The sequence below is a fragment of the Echinops telfairi genome, unplaced genomic scaffold (assembly GCF_000313985.2).
Source record: "Echinops telfairi isolate 266 unplaced genomic scaffold, ASM31398v2 ScPeMD7_7420;HRSCAF=8458, whole genome shotgun sequence".
Lineage (NCBI taxonomy): Eukaryota > Metazoa > Chordata > Mammalia > Afrosoricida > Tenrecidae > Echinops > Echinops telfairi.
The window spans coordinates 42,995,401-43,003,600 of record NW_022111320.1 but is presented as its reverse complement, the minus strand read 5'-3'; positions in this window follow the sequence as shown (position 1 = coordinate 43,003,600).

Here is an 8,200-nt window from a genome sequence, read left to right as displayed (position 1 = left end):
TACAAATGCGCTTTACACAATTGATGTGTGTATGGATTGTGATAAGAGTTGTGTGAGCCCCTAATAAAATGATTTAAAAAAAAAGAAATATTGGTAAACAAGGAGGACCCTGCCCTTGAGGGGCAGAGCAGCAAGTTACTAATTGTCCTTTTATTTCTTCTGCACTTGTTTCTGTACAGTAAAAGTAAGGGCAAGCCAAAAACTAAGCCTACTATAATCAAGTTAATTCCAACTCATGGTAGCCCTATAGGACAGAGTTGAAATGCCCCATTGGGTCACCAAGGCTGCGGATCCTTAAGGAAGCCGATTGTCACGTCTTTCTCCTGCAGAGCATCTGGTAAAACAGGTTACATGAAAGAAACCAAACTTAAAAGGTTACATACCATACGATTCATTCTGGAATAGGCGAAGCAGATCAGTGATACAGCAGTTGGAGTTGGGCAGGCTTTGACTGAGTACACCTGGTAGTGCAATGACTAAGTACTTGGCTGCTAAAAGTCAGTGGTTTGAACCCACCAGCTTCTTTCTCTGCAGGAGAAAAGATCGAATGAACAGCGCCTATAAAATGAGATGTTAGGAAACCCTGTAGGGCAGTTCTACTCTGTCCTATGAGGTCATTCTGAATGGACTGGACTGCAGATGGCAACAACTTAGACTTTGAGTAATACCTGGAACAAATAATTCATATGTCAGCGGGCCGAGCTACTGCATGATGCAAATAAACTCCATATTTCCACTCAGTTGTCTTTAATATGTCGATTTGCTGCCTCATGGTCGCAAGATGTATGCTGACGCTCCAGGCATCCTATCAGCATGTAATTCAGTAAGCAGGAGCAGGGACAGTCTGATCTTCATTGTTTTACCAGGAAAGCAAAAGCCTAATCAGAATCCTCTAGTAAATTGTAGCTTACACAGACTAGAACTCGTCCCGTGGTAACTCTTCACTGAAAGGGATGACTAGTAATCAGAACAGGGTTAGCACACTTGATTCATGTAATAGTTCGCCACCTTTGACTGAGCACATTACCACTCCAAAGAAAGAAAGGAAAAAGAAAGGGATGTTGGAAAGGAACTGACATTTATCCCATACTTCTAGAAAAGGGAAAAGTAGGCTTCTTTTCTCATAGCAAATCTGTCTACTTATCTTAGCCTGAATCTTTCTTTTTCTTCTTCTAATTTTACCACACAAAGAGCCCTGATAGCATAATGGGTACACATTCAGCTGCAATCCTCAAGATCAGCAGTTCAAAACCACCAGCCGCTATGTGGGAGAAAGAAGAGACTTTTTACTCCCATGAACAGTTACCATCTCAGAAACTCACCAGGGCAGTTGTACCCTGCCCTATACAAGTCGCTGTGAGTCAGCATAGCCTCGATGGCAACGAGTTGTTTTGTGTGTGTGTGTGTTTGGTGTATTTGAAAATATTACCCAGTCAGTTGGCAATTTCTAATTCCTCTTGGATATGAAGATATGTCCTACAATAATTCCATGTTTTTCCTCTCAGTTCACCTATACTGCACAATCATAGTACAAAATTAACTCCCCTGAGAAATTGATGGGGCGGGGGCGGGGTGGGGAATAGGAGAACTCAAAGGTAACTCAATAAGACAGCAAAATGATGAAAAATCTAATTTTCTGCCTCATAAACCAGCATTGCCAGAGCTACCACTAAAATAGAAACACTGACTGCTAAATGCTGCCTAACTTTTGGGTCTCCTGGAGACCCAAGTGCAAGGAGTTTATTTGAAACATGATCCCAGGAGACACTGGGAGGGCAATGGAGGAGTTGGTCAGAAAAGAATTAAAGTACAATATTGTGGTAGTTACATAATCTGGTGTCAATTTGAGGATTAAGAGCACAGGGGTGAAGTCTAGCCTGTCAATCAGGATATAGACAATGAGGCCTCTGTATGGGCATGGCCTTCCCCTCAGGATTCTGGGAATTCCTGTATTCCTACTTGGAGGCCAGAGGCACTCTCTCTCTCTGCTCACTCTCTGTGAGAAATCCCTGTGGAGAAGACACATGGAGAGAGGCTGATGGAGCCAGACCTCTGGAGCAGGAGAAGCCACGTGGAGACCCCTGCCAGTGCTGAGATGCTTACACATTCACTGATTTGGCTTTCTTCCTGCAGTCAGCGTCATTGTGTGTGTGTTTTGTGAGATGGAGGAGGACTTTGTGGATTGGTGTTGGACATATGGCTTAATGTTGGACTTGTTGGCTTGGATAGCACTGGGTTGGGATGTTTTCCTGATGCGCACTTAACCTTTATATAAAACTCTCTCTTATACATGAGTTTCTGTGTATTTGTTTCTCTAAAGTATGCAGACCACCACACAATGCCACTGGATCCACAAGACTTCCCACTCACTGGCCTGTGATCATTCTGCATTCAGTGTTACTGCATATGTTTCATGAGTCTGAAGAGGACTTTATAGATTGGTATTGGACATATGGGCTAATATCAGACTTATGGACTTGGTCTGGACTGGGCTGGGATGTTTTCTCAATATTCAACTACTCTTGTATATAAAGCTCTTTCTTATGCACATATGAGTGTCTATGGATTTGTTTCTCTAGTCTACCCAGACTAACACAAATATCAAGCCATATATGTGGTCAACAGAACTTAATCTTCCCAGACGAACTAAATAGGGGTCCATGTAGAATATGCCCCTCAGAGTTGTCCACCTAGAGGAACAGGAATTTAGGGTGTTTTTCTTGCAGTTTTCATTTTTTTGTTAGCTGAGGATTGCTGCAGAGGGTCAGATATTTAATTTTCTGGCACTATGGACTCCTGGTAGAGCTCTCAAGTAAGCATTGAACTGCTACTGCAAGGTTGGGGGTTCAAATCCATCAGTCACTCCATAGCATACTATATAGGCTCTATTTGAGTTAGTGGATTTTTTGGTTTGTAGATTCCTAGGATTTGGCCCTCAAGAAGCTCATGTGAGGCGGTTATGCACTACAATGGTAAAGCCAAGAGTATATAGTCAGGTAATTGACAACAGCTGCTATGGGTTTACTGTCTTATCATTTTCAAATCCTATTGCTCAGTAGAACCTAGAGTGAATTAACACAGACAGCTACTAAGAGAAGTACGAAGTAGTATAATTTGAGTAATCCAGATACAGAATCATTGATCATTAATTGTCACATTGGGATCCTCAGACTTTCAGCAAACCCCACCACTGAGAAGGCTGTGGTCCAAAATTTCTCACAGCGAGGGCAGTAGTCCTTCCTTGGGGAGCCATCTGGCACATAGGTCCACTCATGAAATTGAAGGAGAACTTCAAGTCCAGCCAAGGTCAAGAACACTCGCATTCATGCTGCACCAGGACTCAGACTACACCTGTCCTCTGGTGCTGCTACTGAAGACAATGTTGCTGTCAAAAAAGACTAAAGCAAACAAAAGACCAGACCTTTGTGCCACTACTTGGGGGTGGGGGGAGCAAGTTCCCTCTGGACCCTGGCATTAGGTATGACTAAACCTGCTTGGCCCAGTACATGTTCCATTGAATGATTCCAAGCCTGATAAGCAAAATTCAAAGGAGCCGGTTTTGATAAGGAGTTTTATGGTCCTGGATAGATTTTATTGGGCAACAAGGACCATGGAATTTCCATCGTTTAACCCATCTATATGCAGGGCTCTACATGAACTACCCTGGCTGACCTCTCCACATCTGTCCGTGGCCTCAAGCCTTGGTGAAGTTCGTACCATGGTGACTCCAGCATATTCCCGACTCCATGTGTGACTCAGGCCTCCAGTCCCTTGCCTCACGGTGTTCATTGGTAAGCCTTTTTTGATCCGCCAACCTAGTGAACTCCCAATAGTCTTTTAAGGTTTCTCTCAACGATCACTTCTTCTCTATAGCCTCCTCCTCCCATGTGTCCTTCCCCGTCCCCATCCCCATTCCCATCCCCAATGTCTTAAAGTTTGAGTGTCCTCAAAAGTAGAACTTGTGACGAGGACCTGGGCAAAGATCTTTTCTTTCAGAGTGTACCTTGTGGGGGAAAACAAACAAACAAAATAAGGAGAGCAAATAGCCCAACGAAGAGTGCGTCCGTCAGTAGGTTATTGCTGCAGGGAACCATGGCTCGGTATTTCTGGGAATCCTGTGAGGGACCACATAGATGTGTCTTGGAATGGTGACCTTGGGTAGAATGTCTAGGGAAGTTAGATGTTGCCTACTGACTCTGCCCTTCACTTGTTGAGTGCTGCCTCGAGGGTGATAAACCCCTGGCAGTTCCAGGTTGCCCTTTGTACCAGCTGAGTGAGATCCACACTGGTGCTTCTGTTTTCCACCACTTACCTGTCATGTGTTGCTATGATGCTGGAAGCTATGTAGCTGGTATTCTAAAGACCAGCTGGTGACTCCTGGTGGATAGGTTTCAGTGGAGCTTCCTGACTACCACAGCCTAGAAAGAAAAGCCTGGTGATCGATCTCACAAAATTAGTCAATGAAAACCTTACAGATCACAATAGAACATTATCCAACTAGCTTACTCTGCACGCATCATAAAGAGGGGTTCATTGTTACAGGGGGCGTATGATGAAGTGTAGGTAATCAATGAGGGTGTGGGAGGCCATTGCTGAGATACATAAGCTTAGTAGCAGGAGGGAGTGAAACACGCTGACAATTGTGAGGATGACAGAGGACCGGACACATTTTTGTTTTGTTGTGCACAAAGTCCCCATGGGTCAGAAACAGCTTGATGCCAGCTAACATGTTTCTAACCCTCACAATCACTCTAATGCAAGTGTTAGAATTAACTCCACTTCATAAAGTGGAAAAGTGATTCACAGAGAGTAACTAATTTTTTGTTTATGACCCTACCTTCTCTTAACACTTCAAAGGTACAGCTGTTACAGCATTGCTGTTGAAGCGCTCACACTCAGCACACTGTCATGTAATGGGTACTTGATAAATGCCACGAATCTTCCGATGCAGGAGACTCAGCATCAGTATGGCAAGACCCGCATGGCGCTAAACAATGCCAATTTTTTAATGCAAATTTCTACAACCGCTTTTCAGCAAAGTTGACAGTATTCAAGGGTTCCGCTAACATTTCTAGAAACTGACATCAAAGTTTTGTCTGGAAAATGGACTGATTTTAGACTGTTTATTTAAAAAATTAAATAAAATGGGGGAGGGGAGTATTTTAAAGTTAGTTTATCTTAAGAAGTTTTATTGATATCACGACATTTTAGCCTATCTCACCTGGATTTCTCTTGTGGCCAATGCTCAAAGTATTGCAAAATTGATTGATGCATTGATGAGGATAGGCCAGGATATGCTGTGGGAACAAACAACTCCCAAATTTCAGTGATTTCAAAGAACAAAAATGGACTTTTCACTGACTACATGTCTGTTTGGGGTTCTCTTGCCTGTGTTTAATCTGTACAAGGCAACAATTCATGTGTTTCAAGCTGAAGCCAAGCTATATTTGTATAATTTCATTTTCTCAACAGTATTTTAAATGCTATACCATTGGCTTAATTAATGACACCATTAATTGAATAACTTTATGCCCGGGGGGATGATTTGTAATGCTGTCTCTAAAGTGAACCAGAGCCATATATAAAACCATAGGTATATAGATGGATTTGGTGCTTGCACTTAATTCTAGGCCCAATCTGAGGACAATTAGTTCTAGGGACATAGGCCTACTCAATACACAGTGGCTTTTGCGGGGATCTGTTGGGTCAGTTCAGTTAAGGCAGAGTGGTCAGCTCAGAAGGTTATGGTAGTGATTAGGGGGACTCCCAAGGGGTCTCTCGGATAGATCTTCTTAAAGGATATATGATAATCACAGGGGTTTACTGTGAAACGGTTTTAATAAAATTGGAAAGTGCATTGGAAAGTTGTGCTAAGGGATTGTTTTCCCATCACAACAAAGCACCTGCTCATTCTTCTAGAGTAGCAAGGGATGCACTGAGAGAATTTCACTAGGAAACCTTACCCCATCTACCCTATAGCCCTGATCTTACCCCTTCAGACTTCTTTTGGCTCCCAAAATGCAAGGAGCATTTTAAAGGCACATGACTTGAGTTCTTTGAGGATACCCAAACTGCCATTTCAACGTGGTGTAAATTGAAGAGCGAAGAGTTCTTCAGGGAAGGGTTAGAAACACAGAAACACCACTTTTAAATGAATGTAGATCTGGATGGGGAGTGGGTTAAGAAACAATAGCTTCAGATTTTGATATTTTTATTTAACAATGGTTTCTATGATTTTGTAGCAATTATTCCTGACATACCTTCATAAACCTTATGTAGACATATCTCCGCTTATAGATACGCACACATACTCCTACTTAGTGACTACAGTTGGCTCTCTGTATCTTCTACTCACGCTCCCTGGAGGGACCAAGCCCTGCATCCAGAAAGGTACTGGAAGTAACTAGGAAACCGAGGGTACAGCAGAAGCCTGCCAGCCTCTCCTCTGCAACCCAGGCTGCCGAGCTCCTCCTCTGACCTCAGTCATACCGTTCAAGCCAGCAGCATGTCACTGTGGGGTCCTCCCTGTAACTCGACCCCCTGACCTCATTGGTTGCCCAAGCCCTAGAGCCACCAACTGTGCCTCTAGTCCAACCCCGAGCCCCAGGTCTACTGATGCACTCCTCCTAATTACACAGGGGGGGGGGGGCGGAACTAAAACAAGACCATGGCATCTGAAGCACAGAGAAAAGACGGATAGGGGCGGTTTGTGAAGAAAGTTGTGACCTAATTGAATAGAGGGCAACCTGGCAAAGACTTGGAGGATTCATTAAGGAATGTCATTTTGGCCCTATTTACCCAAGAAGCAGTAGGGTGTTATTGAAGTCCTGTGCATTATAATGTTGTGAAGACCAGATTAGAGGAGGCCAAGGATGGATGTACAAAGACCCCAAACTCTCAAAATCAAACTCACCGCCATGGAGTTGATTCCAACTCATAGGATTAGCTCCCCTTCTGAGCTCCCAAGACTTTACATCTTTACAGGAAGAGACAGATTCATCTTTCTCCCTCGGAGCTCGTGGGTTCAAAAACCAAACCAAATTCACTGTCATTGAGGCGATTCTGATTCTTAGTGACCTTATAGGACAGGGCAGAACTGCCCCTGTGGGTTTTCAAGATTCTATTTTGTTTGTCTGTTTTCAAACTATTTCATTGGATGCTAATACAGATATCATATCACTCTATAATTCAATCACATCAAGCAATATTGTACAATTGCTACTGTGTTAGTCCAGGTTGACTAGAAAAACAAATGCAGGGACACTCATGTATGTATAAGAAAGAGCTTTATATATAAGCAATTGTATATTAAGTAAACATCCCAACCCTGTCCAGATCAAGTCCACAAGTCCAATATTAGTTCATATGTCCGATAACAGTGCATAAATTCCTCTTTAGACTCACATAGCACATGCAATGATGCAAAATGTAGGAAGATCACAGGCCAGTGGATGGAAAGTCTTGTGGATCCAGTAGCATTGGAAGCATCTCAGTGCTGGCATGGGTTTCCATGTGACTCCTCCAGCTTCAGGGCTCTGGCTGCCATCAGTGTGTCTCCACGTGAAGCAGAGAGAGTGTGTATCCTGCCTCCACAGAGGAAGACGGGAGTTCCCAGAATCCTCAGGAGAAGGCCATGCCCATACAGAGGCATCATTGGCTATCACCTGATTGATAGTCTATATCCCACCCCTATGCAACAGAATAGGGATCAACTGACAAGGTTTTAATTGTTCAAGTCAGGTTGATCATGCTGATCTACTATAGTCATCCCTCCAGTGCACTCTGTTTGGTAACCAGTTTCTTCCTATGTAGATCTCACAAACGTAACTTGGGCTTCCACTGTCATCTATAGCCTTCGACAAACCAGAATCTCACAGACTAGGCTCTGATACTATTCCCTCCTTAGGCTTCAGATTCTATGATTTACAATCCTTCAGTCAGTGATGTTGGTGTTCTTCTATGTGGACTTAGTTGACATCTCACTTTGATGCCTGCTTGTTTGGAAATAAGCCTTTAAGAGCCCAGATGTATTTTATCTGATGTCAGGCACTTGGTAATTACAGAAACTGTTGTCAGCTTGAGATTATTAAGAGTGAATGGGGTAGAGTTTAGCCTGTCTATCATGTCGCAGCTTGATGACCTCATTTGTAGGTGCTAAGGAGATAATTAGCTCACTGGAGGCAGGACACACACTCACTCA